The sequence below is a fragment of the Macrosteles quadrilineatus genome, unplaced genomic scaffold (assembly GCF_028750875.1).
Source record: "Macrosteles quadrilineatus isolate MER2022 unplaced genomic scaffold, UCM_ALF_1.0 Scaffold_8__2_contigs__length_117827958, whole genome shotgun sequence".
NCBI classification, from domain to species: domain Eukaryota; kingdom Metazoa; phylum Arthropoda; class Insecta; order Hemiptera; family Cicadellidae; genus Macrosteles; species Macrosteles quadrilineatus.
The window spans coordinates 4,809,886-4,831,170 of record NW_026542601.1 but is presented as its reverse complement, the minus strand read 5'-3'; the positions used below and the strand labels follow the sequence as shown (position 1 = coordinate 4,831,170).

Here is a 21,285-nt window from a genome sequence, read left to right as displayed (position 1 = left end):
AAAGACTTCATCAGTGTCTTGTCTCGTGGTCCAGTTACAATAACAATTCTTGGAACCCGTGTAGGAGGTCACTAATTGATCTATTGATTTCTTTGATTATGGTGTAAGATAACATGTAGATGAATCAAGGTAATCTTGAGTAATTACTGCTTTACGTCTCACATAAAGAATGGATAGGATGAAGATTTTCCAACGGTAAAATGCACCTTTAATACGTGCATTAACTGCGCCAAAGAGTACCTTAATTGCGCCAAGCCCTCTAAGGGTCCCAAAAAATGTTTCTGTTGCGCCAAGCCCAAGCCAGGTAGGGGTAAGTTTCTGGCAAAAGGAATATTCTTGTTACGTGTCATCCTAACATATCCTAAACTAATCTAACGTCCTAACCTAACCTAACCAAACTTAACCTAACCTAACCAATTATACAGTCAAAGAGGGCCACCACTCTCCCTCCTTAAGCTTCGCCAACTTCTATTCACACTTTTCTTATTTTAAATTAGTATTCATCTTCCACATGAAAGTGTTGATTTAACGCATGTTGCCTAAATGGAAGAATTTGTCAACGTTAACACCATTATCATCCAAGATTCTCGAAATACTTACTAGTACTACGGCTTGATGTTCCCTTGGCCACGCTCTGCCAGTATAGGGACCTGAAAAAAAGAAAAACCTTGTTTGCATTATTCAGAAAACGGGTGGTTTCTGCAAAGACAAATTCAGAAACACGTTTTCATTCTGAAGAGTCTACATGTATGACTTAAGTTGACCTGTAGCCTCGAGATAACCAACAGTTAAAACATTTTATCATGATAGTGTCAGAGGCGCTCCTGAGCTCTGTAACACCCGATCTTCCCTTTTGCGAAAGTCCGCGCCGAATTTAGCATTGTCTTCCACCAATTTATCCCCACGAGGTGTTATTAAAAGTTCGATCTTTCTTATTACATCAATTTATCTTGGTCTACTTCCTGCGTTTCCTTTTCTGGTGATAATTCGTGAGTAGAAAACAGGACGTCGATGAGTCACAGACAACTTTTTTGGAATGTTTTTGAGAGCGGGCTTGTGGTATAAGAGTCTAGGCACAAATTAAATTCTTTCCTTTGTACGCCTAAAGTAAGTCTGCAGGATTGTTAGAAATACTTAGCTTTCGGGGTTAAAATTTAGAAATCTCAATTATTCAAAGTTCAATCTACATGCATTATTTACTCCTATCTTGTTGTCTGGGAATACAAATCACCCAAAATGTTAAATGTTCAATGATTTGAACGTTCTATACTCTAGAAATTGAACACTTCCATTTTACACTCTTCAAGAAACCCACCTTCCGAAAGAAAATCAAATCGTAATCAAATGAGAAAGATGTACCAAAATGCAAACCAAAACCAGTTTTTTATATGTGGGAACATCCTGGTGGAGTTTTATAGGTAACAATGATCTTAATTTTATAATCCTCTGGGCTATAAAATATACAAAGCACTAAAAGAATTTGTGTAGCATATTTTTTGTCTTCCTGTGGCGTCTCGTCTAACGATCTCAAGGCCGGCCAAGGACGTTTGAAGTCGTAAAATGCAAGACAATTACAGCTTTATGACTCTTCTGTTCGAGATCGGTAGTTTATACGTCCATTTAGCCATTATGGACTATCCAAAGACTGACAATTACAGTATTAATTACATTTTAACCAGCTCCTACTTGGATAACTCTGTGTTCTTCGCACATTTTTTCAACGCTTTTTGCAGTTTGCAAATACCTGTGAGGTTCAATATTGCCTTCAATAGTATTAGCTTGCGTCTAAGGTGTTTGAAGAATTTAACTTTTTTTAAATTGATGGTTGGCATTTCTCATATACGTATAAAACAGTCCTTGAAAACATATGGCCTCAGGATCCGTGTGATCTAACTACTGTATTTCATATTCACGCGTTGATTTGGAGGATGGATGTATGCTAACTTTGTTGAGCTTTGTTTTAAAACTATTTAGATTAAATAATTGTTATTAGTTAGTAGAATATTCCTACATTTGACAGTTTCGTGTTTAATTTGTTACCTTAGGTTAGTTCGTAAAGACGAGGTATTCCTTATTCGTTTTAGTATGGAATTCTTTATCCAAATAAGATTTTGTTTGTAATTAGACATTAATTTTATTATTAGTACTATACTGTAAGTTAAGTACAGTTCTGGTAATAAAGTACCATAACTTTGTTACTTGATTATCCTCGTGGAGAATATTCGTTAAATGTCTACAGTTAATTACACTCTTTACACATTATTCCTCTTGTGAGAGTGGTTTGAGAAATCAAGCGACAAATGTGTACTTAACAGAAACTGAGCGAATACAAACCCTTTAACTACAGGCGCCTCGGGCTTATCAGCATCATGAGATATAATTAAAGAAACGAGCGGTTGTAGAAATTACTGCGTGAGGAAGATACAGGCTTTCACGTAGAAAGGATAAAACACCATCGGCTTATAATACTGTGGAAATAGGCACTTGTTTCACATGGACTTGATTTGATGATTTGTTGGACTTAACAAAAAACAAAAAAACTGACCAAAGTTCCGGATGTGTTGCAGCAAGCAATGCATTTTCGCATGTAAATTCAAGATTAAATGTAACTGAATCGTATCTTCAACACAATTGTATAATTTTGACCAGTATTTCTGCCAGTTTAAAAATACCATGAATTTACATTCTTCTTTGGCAGTGACAGCTCACCTTCGAGTTTACAGTTTAGAATATTCAAATCTTTTCTCTGCGTGACAAAGACATGAAATTCTAGGAAAATTCATTTTTTCATAGCTACACATTATCTTTAATTAATATACCTTTAAGGAGTTATAAAATCCGAACATGTAATTCAATAATTACACACCATATCAAAGGCAAATGTTAAGCAGAACGTGATTCATGGCCATTTTACAAAATTTTTCAGGAACATTTCTTTTAGGTAAAACTCCTCAATGGATTACTCAAACTCAATGGATATAAGTCAAACTCTCCATTTACTAAAACAATTTAGGAAATATGAATTATGTGTTGAAAAACTAAAGACGTAGCGAGAAATTCATCTTGAATTAAAGATGAAAATATTCATGCAAACTTCGTTAATTACTTTGAAATCTACATTTCATGAAGAATTGGCTGCCAACTACCAATGGGACAATGCCGATTATATATTTTAAATAAATCAATTTAGTGATGAACATGTTCGTCAATAATTATATCTTCAACTGTTTGGCATACGGGATAATTCGCTTATAGGTAGTTTCCCGTGCTGCAAACCAAACAAAAGTGAAATAACCTTCAATTATCAGAAGACGTACGGACAAAACCAGATAATCAACTTCACTTGAACCTTCATTAACCAAAGTATGATGTTCGCTTGTGTTGCTCATGACATCAGCCAAATAATTTTAGACCACGCATTTGCCTATTGATGCAACCTTGGGGAACTAAATTACAGAATCTTGTCACGAAAAACGTGTGCAAGAATTCTCCATGTGGACAAAAAAATCAAACTTTTGGAAAAGAAAATATTCATCAATTTTCCAATTTGAAAGTTTATTTTTCACAATACTTCAGGCTAGACCTAGGGGTTGTGGAAATATCACTAAGATAAAATCCATTGGTGATTTGGCGGGATCTAAACCCGGCACCTCAGGGACTTAACCACTAGAACAGTTTCGTTCCCTAATTTTTTAACTCTGGTTCCCTTCAAAACGAATGAATCTTTTGCCTTCATGAAGTCTTATAAATTATTGAAGCATCCAAAATTTAGAGAGAAAATATAATTTTTACCACAGGACACTCTATCAGTGGTTCATTAATGTTCTCTTTTAATAAAAATTGCCTACAGTTTGTCCACATGGATCAAAATGCCTTCTTCAGTATACAATGGTTCAATCAACTTCTACAAAATCGGTATGACAATTTAGACTCAAACCTATTGCAAAACTGTAACAACTTCCGATCGCGAAAACAAAAAAACAACGCGACCTTGGGGCACCCCATTCGCAAGCGGTGTCGCCTCATCAAATACGTGCCGTAGCAAACCAACAGCTCGGCGGTCGTTGACGGCGCAATTAACCGCTGATGAAACGGAAAGCGTGCATCAGCCGTCATTAGCGGCTCGCAACGGAAGACGTGAAGACGAGCGGCGGGCGGCGGCGAAACGTCCTTGCCAAGGCCGCCCGGTCGCCCATTGATCAATATTTATCGGGTGGTCGACCCGTGTGTTTATGTAGCCATTACACTCTGCAGGTGGCGTTAGATGCGTCTGACAACGGCGGTAAATCGTAGAGATTGCAGTTTTTGCACTGCTTATGTTTACGATAATGGAGTTACCTCCTCTTTGTGTAGGAGGTGTTGATTCTAGTTCGGGTAGGCCTGTGTGAAATATGTTTTATTGTTTTTGTTGTTATTTTAGCATTGTGTGGGATTAAGTTTCAGTTTACGATAATGTCAGCTGAACGTGGTAAAGCTACAATATTCTTTTAGTCAACGCCTGCAGTCTACTAGCAATTAACAGCTATGTAGAGATTTGGAATTTTTTCGTTCTTATCATTCTGTGGTGGTTAAAAAAAGTTTAAGTACTTAGCCTAAAACTTTCAGTTCAGAAAATGCTACTTATCAGGCATATACATGTGAAAATGTCCTTTAAAATGTAAGAATTTGGAGTAGACGTGTGGATATAGTGCCCTCTTCAAATGTGGATGTTTCAGGATCAATTCTGAACCCAGAAGGCATTTTTCATTGGAGCAGAAATTACTGTTGCTGCATAAATAATGTAAAACGTTCCATTGGCGTGGAGATTCACTGAAGCAAAACAATAACAATTCTCAATCTTTATATTCTTTGACGTCTAAAAGGGATACATTACTTTCCTTCTTGACTCACGAACCTCCCGAAAAGGATATCCACAATTAGGTCCAAGAGAAACCAGTTTATCTGTGAAGATCGAACTTTTAATAACACCTTACTGGGAGAAATTGGCGGAAGACAATACCAAAATCGGCGCAGACTTTCGCGCAGGGATCGTGGGTTGCAGAACGCAGCTGCAAACCTGATCGTGAGGGTTGTAACCGGCTGTTAGTGATAACGTTATCTCAAGGTCAAGGGTCAAGTCGGCCACACATCTAGGCTCATCAACATGCAAAACGTGCGTCTGTGTTTGACTTTGCAAAACCGCCGTGCGATTAAGTCTGTTCGGAGTGCAGATTTTCTTTTCAAAGAATATATTATTGGAAACGTTTAATTGCGGGTTCAAGGTTGAAGACTCCACTTGGGTTTGGAGTCGTGATTGAATGTTTTTCAGTTGATAAAACTGGATATAGCCAGGCAACATGACCATAGGTTCTTCTGATGGCCTGCATAAGCTAACCATGTCTTTGACCCAGTGAATATTGAAAAGATATTGAAGTTCCCTTGAAAGTCAGATAATCATTTGGCATCAGTTTGAGTGAATAGACCTAATATGTTTTTGGCTTTCAAATATATAACTGAGACATTTCAGATAGTAGGTGAAAATTGGAAAAGCAACTATTTTACTTTTCAATGATATTTGAGTTTCAAGAATTCGATATAAACTAAACAAATAACCAGAGCACTCAAGGTTTTATCTTTAGAAATTTGAATATTGCTCCTGATTTTCTGTGATCCAGCCTGATCTATCATAGTTAAAAGGGCAATGATATTATACTACTGGTATATGACAACGACTTCTTATACCACACGCATAGGTAGCACTAATCAACATAAAATTCAAATCAGAATCTTACAAGAATTTAATTATTGTAAAACACGTGATTCTGTTTACATCTGGACGAGGTCCTTCAACCGTAGTAGATGGTGGTGAATGGCAGTAATATTTTAAATTTATATCAACAAAATAAATTCTCCTTTTTTAAGGTAAGAAGTGTGACCAAATTCATTATCATACAGGTCAAGACGTGAATGAATGCCCCCTCATTTTGAGGGTTGCTTTAGCTTTACAATAAGTACAATAATATTGTGTAATGCCAATTCCACTGTTCATTTCAAACAAGACCTGCCCATTTTTGAATTCCAACTTCGATTGCCAGCATCACGTGCTGGAACATCTGTTGTTAATGGCTAAATTCAACTACAAGTTTAATAAGGCCATTCGGATTCGTAGTCATGCGCTCATTAGTCTATCTGACCCATTACAGCCAATCTAGCGGAGGGCGGACAGATTGCTAAAATTGCTGGTCCTAAACAGACCTCCTTAATTCTAGGGTTCGTAGCGGCTGGACGCAAAATGGCTTCCGGGCAACAGCAACACCCGACGTCTAAAAATAGCTGTGAATCTCATTTAGGAATGCTATATTGAAAAGGCATGAAATTGGATTGTAGACACATAATATAAATCTGTTTGGCTGTTTGTTTTTGAACCCGTTTCTCACTAAGATTAAACTTAAATTTTGATTTTGTTCGTGTATCATAAATAAGAACGATCTCTCTTTTACTTCAGGACATCAACATCAATGCACTTCTTTATGTGTGCAGGTTTGCCAAGCACTTAACCACTTAAAATTCCAAATTCATCTCCCTACACATTATCTTAGGTAGGGTAAAATTGTTGATGGCGTAATGTGTACATTCACATCGAAGACTAAAGATTTTGGACGCATAGCCTGATTCTTGTTTTTGAAAACATAGAAAGGCAATTCTTTACCTTCCTACCTTTCAAAGTTGCAAATTCAATCAACATGGAACTGGTTGTTTTCCATATAACGTCATTTAAATCTTTAAGAAGGACACCATCATATGTTTCTAACCATTGAGGGTAGATTAGTGCTTTATCTATTTTCTATATAGAGTAGTTCTGTAAAGCTATTCACAAATTAACTTAGGCCTACACAAGTCTATCCACAAAATTAGAAAAGTCTTAAATAATTTCTTGAATTTTAATAGGAAAGAAGTTCCAATATAGAAAACGCCCTCTTCGGCTAAGGTATATCATATTGTTCTAGACAGGTCACAGCTACAGCTAAACATAGAGTGACCACATAGTTAAATCCATTGGCAATGGTTGAAATGCAATCCCAGGCCTCCAGAATGTCAGTCCCGCGTTCCAACTACAGAAGGAGGTATGAAGGCAAGATAAAAAGAATATCATGAATATGTTTGAACTTCTAAGAAATATTTCACTGGCGAGTAAGTGGAACAGTAAAAGTAAATTGAAAGGAACTTGACCCTAAAATATCAAATGTGACTCTGCACAAACACTTCAAACAAACACTTGCATCTTCAGATCGTCGGGTGTTCACCCTGCAAGGCCGCCAAGGTCGTTGGGAAGCCTGAGGCGAACGCATGATCAGCATAAATTCGCACATAACGATTGGAACTTGACTCAACTGGAGGCTTCAATTAAAATCATTCTGAGGAGTTAAAGATTTACGACAATATGGCCCAGTCGTGTTACAGAGATCATCCTTTCTTTGTTGAGAGTAGTGATAGTCTTCTACTGAATTTACTGGAACGCTTATGGGTGGACTGTTGATAGAACAGTGTTTGGGGATTTGGTAAGAATGGAGTTGAAAACCAAGAAGTCCTAAAAATTATTTTTATCAATATAAAGTTAGTGAGTCTTTAACACTATGACCACTTTTTACTATCCGAGAGCTGGAAAGCAAAAACATTTGCGAGAAAATCTTCTCCAAAACATAAACAAATATATTGTTACAATACAAATCATCTAACACGAGTTTTGGGGGTGGGTTCTTTAAGATCCGTAATTGTAGGTACTTTGGCCAGAGGTAATGATAGCGGAAATTAGTTAAAGAGTTTTGTAGTTGTTCATCCCTATTGTAAGAAATACAGCCATGTTTGTAATTGATTATTTGAATTTTTATTAATGATTTCGGGCCAGTAGGTTTTAGTAAAAACTGAAATCATGCCGAATTTACACACGTTATTTAAAATACGTCTCAGCTTGTTTGCCATTTAATTGCACGGTAAAACTGCTACAATGAAGTTTCTTTGAAGTGAAATTTCTTTATATAATGATCGGAGAGCATTAATTTCTTCTAATATAAATTTAGGAGTTTATAAGCGGACAGTTTACAAGTGGCTGTGAGATAAACATTTGGAGTTGCACAAATCATGTCATCTCAAAAGCCTTATATTGTTATTTCAACTATAATATTTACAGATATGTTCAATTTTTTAATTCGGGGGACTAAAAGTCAAGATGCCAAAACCCCTATATCTTTGTTAGATTCCTAAAAACATCGACAAAGTTTACCATTATTTAAAAAATATATCATCAAGTGTTTATTTACAATAAGGTATCTCAACTACTGTGACTTTCGTCATGTGATCATAAATCTCACAGTTGTCTTCGTATGTCATCCTGCAAAGACTGCTGAAACCCGCCAAACCACACGCACTTCATTATTTGTTTCCCTCCAAAGATTTATCACACAACCGCTTGTAAACGAACCAGTCTCGGTAACGAATGTTCACCACTAATACTAATAGGAACTACTTTTACTCGGGACCAGACTGGAGCGAACTTGGAACCGGATGACCGTAAACTGGTCGAGGAAGGAGCAGGATGTGCAACTGTTACAGGGATTCCGGCGGATCCACCAATTAGGTTGAGTAGATGGAGCAGAAATGTTGTCGTTGGTCAGTGTATTCCTGGTCAAAAGTCTTGAATATTCAAAATAGGAGTTGAATTTTATGAATAATTGGAGTAAATATGCTGTCGTTGGTGTGAAGGTTGTGGCCATTGTATAACTGGTTCAAAGAGTCTTGTATGATCAAAACTAAAGAACTTGTAAATTCAGGGGGAAGTTGAGTTGATGAAAATCGGCTTTGGAATTATCAGATTGGAGTGGTTAGACATATTGAATAATCTAATTCAGGCATTAGTTTCTACTGAACATATTCATTGCTATTCCCAATCCAGTTAGACTTAATGAGTTATGATTGAAATATAGATGATTGAAGTCATCCAGTTAATGTAAAGAACGTCTATAAGTCTGATTGAAAAGAATGGTTTCCCAGCCACAATGGTTTTACCGGACTAGAGTATTAGAATAGGAAAAAGTTTTAATTCTAAGCTTTTCGTAAGAATAACAATGAAACTTTGAATGAACTTGAACTTTAAGAGAAGGAGAAATTTTGTTTTAACTCTTCTTGGCTCTAGTTTAAACACAATATGCATTTAGTGAGTGGATCTGAGTGAAAGATATGGCCGAAAATAAACCATCCATAACTGATTGCAGCGAGTAATTCCTTCAAGTATCTATACATTATCCAGGTGTTATACTGAAAAAAAAACTTTAATCCCAAATCTGAACAAACGGTTTCACTTACAAATATATCTCTTGGCACAGAACAACCAGAATTCCTGGATCAAAAGAATTTCTTCTCATTTCGCTTCCATCATCATTAAAATAGGAGGAAAAAAGGGTTGTGGTTTAAACTCTTAGCGCATTCCATTTGTTATCATTGCCATAAGCTACTGGGAGGTCTACCGCACTTTTTAATGCAATAAACCACAGAACTCCACCGCCCGATGCGGTGTCGGAGTTTCTTTTTGTTTCCAAGTGGATGAATTCGCGGTGACCATTGTTAGACGCATGAACAACGTTGTAGAGCGTTAATGGTTTTTAGATTGGAACAGGCAATGATATAAAAACCGCAAGAAAGATTTCCGGTGAAAAAACGTGTTGATGGAAATATTGAAAAGAAAGTGATTTCTCGAGCTAGTTTTCGTTTCCTGGATTGATTTGTAATTTTCCTACTGAGAATACTCACATGGGTAGCATTGTGAAACAATGTCTTAGAACATACATTTTAGTAGAGCTCATGAACAATTTTATTTTATTTTGAAATACCTAATGGACCGATAGGTACAATTCTAATGATAAGATCGACGAACTTAAGACTTCAGTCCTAAAATGGCTAAAGACCAGGATAAATCCAACATTTTACAATACGTTAGAATTCGATAATTCCATTTCAGTGTTTCGTAATATGATCTAATTAAGTTGGGAAGAAGATAAAGATTTCAGTATAAACTGAGTAAATTATTTTTGAATAAGTAAAAGTACCCTTCCTGGAGAGAATGTTTGAAAAACAAGAATCGTGTGAAATTACAAGAGAGTGAGTGGAAGTCTCCATTAAAGTTGAAGACGCTAGTAAAAGTGGAAGACGACGAGTAGGGAGTAGGTCTAGGTTTATTAAAGAGGCGAGTATCCATCTAGGGAAAAATACCTTTCTCTCATTAACTGCAGCTTCTCAATTACACCTTGTTAATGGGGTATTATGATTGTGGGAAACTCATGACAATGGGCAATCTGTTAAACGTAGGTGGGCGTTGCAGGTAAAATGGCCATTGGTATTAAGGTGTTCAGAACGTAAACATTAGTAAATATAATAGGTTAATCAACTCTTTATCACATTTGAATTATTATTAGGTGTTTGTGTTGCTAAGGAAATATAAAACAAGTCTAAGGAAAGAAGGAAAGAGTCTAGGTGAAGAATTTAATTTCGGTACTGCTGGGTGCCTTTTCATCTAATTGTAATGTATTAGAGTTTGTTTTTTTAAAAAGTCTGTGATTCCAGCAACAGTTGAGTCTGTAAACGTTCTCTAAGTTTTTTTGTTATATTTTAAGGCAGATTTTACAGTGTAGATTTTCAAGCAGTAAATTTTTATCAAGGAGTAAGTTAAAAATATATCATTATTTTGGGCCTATCATAATTTTAGAGATATAAAACTAATTTCAAATAAAAATATTATGTCATCGCACTTAAGTTTTACAGGACATAAGCATTGTTTAGGGTTGTTCCGTGTTAAATCTATGGTTGTAGTGGAACATCTCGAGACACTATCTATCAACGATATAAATCTTTGAGGGAGTTCTAAACGTTCTACTCAATAAATTACAACATTTATTAGTTAAAAAAAAACCTATTCAACTTTATACCTTACTACTTTGCACAAAATACTCTATGCATGAAAATGAAAAAATCGCCCTCGAATTTCGACCAACGGTTCAGAAAAAAATTAGCTACTGCTAGAACAACAAAACAAACTAAAAACCTGTTACTGTATTTTCAACACCTTGCAATAAATTTACCAATTCCCGGAAGCTTTTCTGAAAATCGCCCTAATCAAAACACCTTCTTTTTCATCCTGCCGCGTATCCGTAATGATCACAAGTTTTACCATCATACAGTCAAGATGAATGATATATTTGCCTAACCGTCCACTTAAAATGACAAGTGGGAGAGTTTAAAACTGTCCGCGATCATTAACAACAAGTTCAACAAGTTCCTACTCGACTGACTGGTTCATATGATTTACCCTCGTCTTGAAGTGTCTGAATGGTCGCAAGATTGCTGGCAAACGCTTACTAAGCAAAGATAGTTACTTAATTACAGTAGCTATAAAGTAAGTCAATCGGGTAGTTTGGTGCAAGTTGTTTGTCTCGGAAAGGCAGAGTAAGTGGTTAGAAAGATTAGTTTGTAAGGGTAAGTGGTTTGATTTAAGAGAGTTTGTGGGACAGGTAAACTTTTTTTATGAAAAGCTTGCTTTTTCAAGAGTTGTGTATGGAAATGTGTATCTAGCTTGTCAGAGATGTGCTGAGGTAACGTATGTAGTAAAAAAATAAATGTATTCAGCATTGCCTCCAGGCTTGATTTATGATGTGGTCGGAAAAATTCAGGCAACCAGTAAAATGCTATTATTTAAACACATTGTCTTCGTCTTCCGAATTTGTATTGATGATGACTACCTGTTAAATAATTTTATGTAAGACGACAAGGGGCTTGAAAATGAAACAATTGTTTCGAAACTAGTCGTCCAAGAGTAAACTGGGATTGATGACGTAATTTACGTAAACTTATTCTATATTGTTGAAATTATAAAGTTTGTGTGGCAGGTTAAAGTTCTCTTAAGAAGATCGAGTGTATTATGTTGCAAGTAGAAGTTGTCTTGTAACGGCTGATTGGTTTGTAAATCAATTATACATGAAGGTCGTTTTAGGTGAATGACATAGAGGTATAATTTAAAACGATTGTATTCAAGTTAACTTTACGTAATTGGCAGGTAAGAAAACAGCCTTATGAAAAAAGGTTGGGCAAGTAAAAATAATAATACTTCTGCTTGTATAAAAAATAGTTATAAATTTGATTAAGATTGATACATTCTTATTCTTATTGAAATTATAAAATGGTAGAAAGTAGCATATATTACAGTAGAGCACCAACACTACCACAGACTATTGTACCTAACAAGAACGACCCCAGAAAACATAACGAGCCGAAGAAACTGCAACATTTTAAGAACCACAAATAAAACCTCTCTTTGTGGGATGCTGAAACCCAAGCGACCGCAGTGTAAAAGAGATGTCAACCGCTGCGAACGAGCAACCAGACACAACCAGACAACCGAGCAACTAGCGAGGAGAGTGAAGGTTGACCTACAACGGGACGAGCTGTTGGCGACTGGAATAAATACACACACAGACACGCACACAGACAAAATATAAACAACACGCACACAATATAACCAGCACACGAACACCAATCATAAAGTTACTAAGTCTTGCACATAGGCAATATATTGTACACGATTAGAGAGTTAGTAGCCTTACTCTATAGTAAATCGTATTTAACTAAAAAATATACTTTTTCCATTTGATTCAAAAGTAAAAATGTTTAATTTAGAAGGCATATATTGGGTAATTTGGCATACGTTTTACAAATGACAACCGCACCCACAGTGCCTCATCTTCTAAAACTCCGAAGTTTGGAGGAATGCAATATTAATCCTGATAAATGCACTGTAACGCACATTCTCATTTGGAAACGACTTATAAATTATTGATGAGTAAGTTTATTTTACGTCCTTATTGTGGACGTATATTTAAACTGTAACTTCCATAATGTATTTGTGCGTTTTGAGGCCTAAATATTTAGTCAAGTTTTTTTTAAGAACTATATAAACTGTTCTTGTTGCTCTCTAACGTCACCTAGTTGTTTTAAAGAATAGCCAATTAAGAGTCCAATAGAAAATCATTTGCATCTTCTGTTCTATAGAGAATTTGTATTTTTGGCTTAATAACAAGGGTATATATTTGTAAATTTTAAATTCATTAGCTGACAACACTTTACAAATTCTAATAGTGAGTTTTACATTTATCATTGGTAGGCAAACAGATCACTAGGAACTCAGTTGATCATTTGTATGCAATGTTATCAATAATTTATCATTATGTCAATAATATGATAATGAGTAGTATTCTATTTAATTGATCCCATCACATTGGTAGGGATATAGGCTGTTAGTTTTAGGATATGTTATTTTATTGCAGCCGGTAATTTAGTAAAAATAGCCGGTTAATCAGTTGCTTATCATTAGTAAGTCACCTTATTAGCAGTATGTAAGTTACCCATAACAAAATAGCTTTTCAGTAGCATGCCAGCTTATAAATAATAAGCTAGCTGAACAATATAACGTAAGTATATAAATAGTAAGCTAACCTATCAGTAGTAAGCTAACATATCAGTAGGAAGCTAGCTTATCAGTACCGATAGTAAGCTGGCTTATCAGTAGTAAACTGGCTTATCAGTACCGATAGTAAGCTGGCTTATCACTAGTATACTAGCATATCAGTAATAAGCTGACTGATCAGTAGTAAGTAATTTTATCAGTAGGTAAAGTAAGCTGACTTATCAGTAGTATTCGATCTTATCAGTAGTAGGCTATCTTATCAGTAGTTAAAGTAAGCTGGCTTATCAGTTAAGCGTATCAGTAGTAGGCCAGCTTATCAGCTTGATCACAGGAACTGGATACACCGTCTCATCAGCGAGCATCATCTCCACCTTCACCGTTTCCCTTGGTCTACTTCCACGGGCATTTCCCCGTTCTGTCATACTCATTCATTAGAACTGTCCAACTCAGCTTAGTAAATCATCTCGACGTGGTTTGTTTTCCTGGTAAAGAAAGTCAATGAATTTTAAAGTGGAGAGTGTATATTCATACGTCGTAATTTTAATGTCTGAAATGAGTTTCTGTAAACAGAAATGGTCTAGCACGTTGAAATTAGTTTTACCAAGGTAACCTGAGTATGCTAATTCAGTCCTTTCATAGTGTCGTATCTTGTAGTCAAAATTATTTTCTCTGCCTCTTCTAGTGTCTAGTTTCCACAGTGATCTCAACAGGTTTACAAAGCCTGATGACGGACTAAGAGTGTCCATTATCTTGAGTCCGCGGTATCATCACAAGAAAGTCTCAGATTGTAGGGAAAGTCCTCCCACAGTAACTTGGACTTTCATCCTTAGTAGGCTGTGCTTACCGGTTATGTCTACCAAGAAATAGGACTTGTCGTGGGAATCGTCTGGCTTACAGCAACGGCTATGCACTGTATGATGGATACTAGAGGCAGAGGGAATGTGGTTTATGAGTAAAGAGTCCCATATGTTAGTCATGTTGACAAACCAAGACTGTTGTGATTATTTTCTACATGATCTGGTTTTGTTAGAGTAGCTAAGTTAATTGCACTTCAAATCTACCATTTGATTTTGGACTTAAGTTAGATCATACCTAGGACAATAGTACGGTTAAGAATGTTTTTATAACACCAAAAGAGTAACATTGTTCGGGAAATTTGAAAAAGAATGAGTATGATTGGCAAAGTTCAATAGAAGAGTTATCTTGTGAAAATGTATTATTGATCTAAACAATAATAAAAAATATTAAAAACCAAGGATAAAACGAACCATTTATACAACTTAATTGATCTAGTAATTTTTGAATTACATATGAAGCACGAAAACCAATCAACAATCTAGCTACTATAAAATTACACCTGTTTGATAATTTACAAATAGAACAGTTCGGGAAACCCGAGATATGTTCACTAGTACATAGTAACCGATTTATTCGTATACAGTACCACTACTGTTTGCCAACGATAAATAACACCTGATTAAAATTATAGCTTCCCTCAACCAAACACAATCCGGAAGACAAAACGCTCCTCCGTTACACGTTTGTAAAACAATAAATAACAACGGACCGAGTACACTACCTTGCGGGACGCCGAGCGTATAATCACAACTTCTCGCCGACCTCGTGACGTATCGTGGACAAATCGTTTGTCGTACGATAACAGATATTATCTCCACTCTAACGAGAACGAGACGGCTGTCGGTAACGACGATCGCACGACTTTCCAGAACGATTCGATGATTCGATTTTAATAAGCAATTGAATCCAACGATTAGGTCACAACACGTGGGTGACGAATTCGGACATTGGATCACTTTTCCTTTTCTCTCAGTGGCTCATTTCACTTTGAATGTCACTCTCTCAGGGCAACGTGCGTTTCAATTGGCCCGATTACGAGCGTTGATTGTGTCTCTTCATTGCGACTTCTCTTTTCTATGACTGAAACACAGGTGCTTACTGATGATTGATTCTTTTGTAAGATTAACGCGCTTCAAGTTTAATATGTGATTGTATTCGTAATTGGACATTTCTAACTGTTCTTGAGTGGTTGATTGATATGTCAATAGTTGACTAGCAGAATGAACATTTTCAATCTCTTGAAAGTAATATAGAGGACTTTACCACTTATTTAAATTGATAGAGAATATTTCGTATACAGTATATTGTTATAGACAGGGTGTTTATTTTAAAATGATTCCGGGTAGAAAAAAATTACTAGGGTTGTATAAACTTACTCCTGACTACGAACCAAACAGTTTTGCAAGATAATCACGTAATAACTGCAACTATTTACAAGAGTAAATATTTTTCAATCAGAAAAAAAAACTGTTCACGTTAATGTACCTATTGTATGCTTATAGTATGTCTAATAATAAACTACTTCCATCATTCAATTAACTTCTCTGCTGAAACATATCGAAGCAAAGGAATTGAGTTTAAACTAAACATTATCATTACGCATTAGGCCCAATTCTTGAAAATTTGTTTTATTTTTATTCAGTGCCAATTTTACGCGATATAGATGGAACAGGTTTAGAAAATAAACTTTTGAATAAATACCACAGTCATAACTTAGAAAACAAATATATATAGAAATTAGAATAACTAGAGTAGCCTATTTAAGAGTAACAAGTATAATGCAGACCAATAAACAGATTTTCAAGTCGATCCGTTTCAGTTTGACATTGATAAGTTGTACAATACTTAAAAAGCATTTGATAAATTATATAATCACACTAATCACTAACGTTGTAGTGAAGTCACGAAAACAATTTAATCTAATTTCAAATAATGATAAAACAAACCACAGGATATATTTAGCATCCTAACGGGCAATCATCCACGGAAAACATGAAGGATACTCTAAAAATATAACGACGAAAATTACTATAATTTCACGCAGTTGAACTGGAAACAAATTAATTTACAAACGATCTCCGGATAACAATCTACGGTTTCCCCGAATTTTCGACAAGCAATTAAAGAGAATTGGGCAAAATAGTTTAAATAGTGTATGCTTTCATCTAAGGCAAATTAGCGCTTTCTATCATTAGATTCCCGGATCAGGCCAGTGCTAGGCGAGCTGGTATTAGATATGCCTGCTTTCCCTGCCTAATTCACCTAGTAGTTGCGGCTTCCGAAATAAAACTTTGAGCTTCTGTGGTTTCTACCGCAACGGCCTTGCAAGGTTTCTCTGTCTTCACGAATTTGTGATGGGCCTACTTAAAGACGGATGTCTCTGATAAGGACTGGGGCAATGTAGGATCCTTGGCATGATGGATTTGCTAAGTACGGTTGCCACTTGTATTTTCTTTTTTGGCAACTTACTTCTATTAACTGTGTAAGGGCCAATCACTTGTATAATTGTGCAATCACTTTGGTGTTTGACAAAATATTTTTGGACGATAAATAACTCTTCAGCAGCAGTTTGAAACTATCCAAGATGACCACTAGCCTCCAAGGACTCTTAATGTGCTTTGATGCATTCTTTTGAAGTTTATAATAACTTTGACTCTTGGGAACGATTATATCCTCTGCTAAAACTATTGATGACACGACGTTTGTAAATTGTTCCTATTTGCTAATTAATTAAATCATTATTTTATATATTAAATTTAATTTTCCCAAACTTTACATATTGTTTGACAAAAGGATGGTTAATGTAGTTATAAAACACACAAGCATACCATTGCCCAACTACAACTACAATCCATAACGCAAAACACTTCTGTGGTAAATGTTTGTGAAGTAATAAATTTAAACGGCATTGTTAATAACTCTGATTGTAATAAAAATATCAAAACAACGTTTGATGTATATGTAATTTTAATAATTTTTTATACCTCCGGATTAGATATTGAAAATGTAAAATACTTATTTTGGTAATACCTTAAACTGCAATCACCAACTGGTTTTGATACCGTGAAGCCATCTTCAGATTGATTTTTCTTCTTACAACAAATAAACTCCAAAAACAAACAAAATTTCCAAACAGACCTCCATGGGGGTTTCTCCATGGTAGATCACCAGGATCTGGCACGAACGTCGGTAGGCGATCTATAGGAATGTGGAAACTGGAATCGCGTGAAGTTACCAGTCCAGCTCGTTCAGGTCGGTACCGTTCTATTCTGTTCGGCTAGAAAATTAGAGGTCCCAGACTTTATTGGCAGTCACTTTCCACAGAGAGAGTTATGGAAAAGACTAATGGTCCCAGAATGGACCCTTGGGGAACGCCGTGGTTTTACGGCAGTTACGCACAGGTAGACAAAGGTGAAAACTTGCGATTGTGTTGAAATGGTTAAGTCTCCAATCTAGAAAGAATTGACGTATTCTGTGAGAGAAGTGATGTGTAGTAAACTACTTTTGATGACTTTGTGGTTGACTCATCTTCGAGTTTGAAGGTTGATGCCGATTTTGAAAAAAAACTGATATTTGGACACTGTGCTAGACATTATTCAAATTTATCCAATATGTAATTGGCATTAGGAAATAGGGCAAAACTTAAAACATGACGATTTTAGAATACAATAGATGAGTGGTATTTCAACTATTAATATTTTTGCCGTTTCACCATCTTTATAAAAAACTAACTAAAATAAATAAACGTTAGTTTTAATAGTGTTTACTAGAAAAAGTAAATTGGTATCGCCAAAAGAAGACCTTTTTACACAGTACTTTTTAAATTGACTGATTGATATGCGATTGGAATGATGATGTGGTTTGGGAGTTTTTACACTCAGCAACTTTAAAACTTGAGAGTATTATTGATAAGATACATTTTTAGCGATGCTACTAAAACCAGTAGAAGATTAAAGTCAGAGTATTTAACTGACATCACAATGATCAAAGTAAATTTCAAATTTCAAACATCCTCCAATCTGTTTAGAACTGTGATGACCAACTAATTGAACCAAAAACTTCAGTTTATCAGGTCATCAACCATTAATAATCAGGTTAACTAAACCCAGCAACACAGTAGGCCTATCTAAATCTGACACAATTTATTGAAACCTCAGTAGTCAAAGCCGTTAGCGTACAGTTTCGAACCATCTCAAAATGCTTAAATTATATTCTAGCACACTTCAGATAAGAGAGCTAGCAACATAATCCTGGAGAATGGATTGCATGCCTTTGGTTGCTTTGCAGCTACATTTTTAACAATTTATTGCAAGCCCAACGATCAGAAGTGTTAAATACAGTTTCAAGACTCCAAAGTCCTCATTTTTTTGTATCATCAGGCGAGTACTCAGATTGTATCCCTTGCAAACATAATTTACATTTTTACTTTCGAAGAATGGATCTTTAATCCATTGTTGTTTTTGCTTAAACACGAATAATTCTCCATGTAACCCAAATACATGAGTTATGTAACATCACCCAGACTAGTTCTCCACGGATCTAATCAGTTTGCTTCACAAGATCGTCAGTTTGTGGAACATGAAGGCCTCATGACTTCGAGTCTTCAACACTTTCCAATCGTATTTTCCACTTCATCACCTTCCCTGTAGGCCAGTGCTTTTCTGCTACCGTTTTCCGTCACCGCACACCGACCGCACACGGAATTGAAACTTGAATGGGTTCTAATCTGATTGTGTGGATGTTGAAATAAACAAACAAAAAAAATGGAGTTCTACTAGTAAATTCTAAATTTCTCTAAAATGTCAATATTTTGAAATAAGTCTATGGCAAAGTTCAAACGTGTGTTTTAGTTATATCTTTTTTTATAATACATTGGATGCTTATTTAGTGCCAATTATATTATCACTAGGCCTACATAAGTCTACTACGATTTTCACTTTGGTGGAAATATATTCTTTATTCTTCTTTCCAGGATTTTTACAGTTCGAAGAATAGACTTTGTAGAAGTTGCAGCGATAAGAGCTATACTTGTACAAGCCAAATGATGATTACTATAAAAATTGCTTGTCTGTTAGTAGCCATCATGTAAGTTAAATCTATAATATATTTTAGAGGAACCAACTTTTAGTGGCTTCTTTGTAGCTCTGATGTAAGTGTTTACAACGATTAGGAACTTCTACGATTAGAAGCAACCAAGTAAAATTATGCAATCTGTAAACTGTAACTTTTAAAACATGTTTATTATTTTGAACATTTATCAATAATAAATCTTATTGCTAACTATTTCCTTAGTCATTTTATATTGCATATTGTCTGCTAAAAATTGAAAACAGTCTATTCCTAGTCAAGAGATTCTCTCGCGAAAATTATAGTTGCATTTTTAAAGTCCAAAATGTATTACTCATAAGAGCCTCATAAAATTATGGTTATCAAAATATTGATTTTAAACCAGTGTAGTACTGGGTTTGAGAGGCTTACTCTCCATAAGGTCGTGACGTTCCTTAACGGACTCCCTGAAAGATCCAGAAGTCTTGACAATTCCCTTCTTCTTCTTGAGAAATTCTTTCTTGTTCTTGAGAATATCAAGTATTATTTAAGAGAAGACTAAAGCATTAGTTGAAAAGTAGTTTTTATATGCGATAGATACGTGCAGCACACCATTACCCTTAAAAATCCTCAGTACTACAAGATTTTATACCCCAGGAAGTTAAATTGTAATAATATATTTTTATCAATGATACATAACTAAACGTTTTTTCTCTACAAAAAGGTGAAATTGTTTGAAGCAACAAATATAAGTACCTTCCACCAGCCCTTTTAAGCAAACTGCCTTAGGGAGAATGCTTAAAATGGCTGGTGGAGGGTAAGTTCATACAAGGGCGTATGCTTATTCTATGGAACCACCCAGCATACTCAAACACTTCACCACATTCCTGCCTACACGCTACTTCCACACGATCAACTCCAACTGTACACAACAAGGCTGATTGTACGAGTCACGCCTGTTTTTCCAATAGTTCACCCGAGTCAAAGCCCATCGCGCACCGTAAGAACGGTCCTGGCATGTGCGCGGATGTAGGGCAATAGTGTGATGTTCCGTCTGCACGATTAGCTGACAAACAGCTGACAATAGCAGCTGACAATGGATCAGCTGATCGACGTGATCAGGTGACTGGAACTGTATGCTTGTGTGACATGAAGCGTTGCTGTCCAAGGGAATCTCTTGACATCTACCGACATCGGTTCTCCACGTTATAACCGTTATAGACCCTAAAATTATGTAATCTCAATATACATAGGATCTAATGGAGCTTATTGGGAGCTGCTCACAATGAAACATCTGTTCACAGAATATTCGAATCATAAAAGGAATGTTCTTTAAGCCTAATGCCCATAGCCCAACACATTCCGTTAATGATTGATAGTAAGATTAATCAGATTTTACTAAATAAAAGAGATTAAAAACAATAGATAGTTTATTAACATGGTTGGGAACAAAAACTGGCAAAATGTAAACAAGTAATGTAAATAGATGATTAACAATTAATACAACATATGATTTATGTATAAAAGGCAGGCAGTAGAGAATATACATACAGTACTTCTAACACATTCTTTACCAATAACAGAAATACTTTCAATCTGAAAATTCTAGCCCATTCAACAACATTCTCTGAAAGACATCTAACTTATAATGCCATCAAAATGTTCAATGCTCCCCCTCTTAAAATCAAATCAATATCAGATCCGAGATGCTTCAAAAAAGGTAATTTCTCAAGGGTTATTGAAAAAATTAACAGATTCCCTAGTTAAGTTCCAATAGTATTTACAGCACCAATTAATCCTAATAGTTACAAAATGAAGTACTCGTCGAGCACTAGACTGCCGATTCATTAGCACCTTTCAGACCTAGGTGATGTCTGGCACGCGATCGAGCTTTC

General features: G+C 35.7%; 1 protein-coding gene across 1 annotated transcript in view; it reads right to left on the bottom strand.

Moving 5' to 3' along the window:
- Window positions 1-21,285, bottom strand: part of LOC129000905 (uncharacterized) — a 74,209-nt gene that overhangs the window by 47,593 nt on the left and 5,331 nt on the right. Inside the window, exon 2 of the mRNA XM_054427984.1 lies at window positions 601-650. The gene's annotated coding sequence lies outside the window, so the exon portion shown is untranslated. The remainder of the gene's footprint in view (window positions 1-600; window positions 651-21,285) is intronic.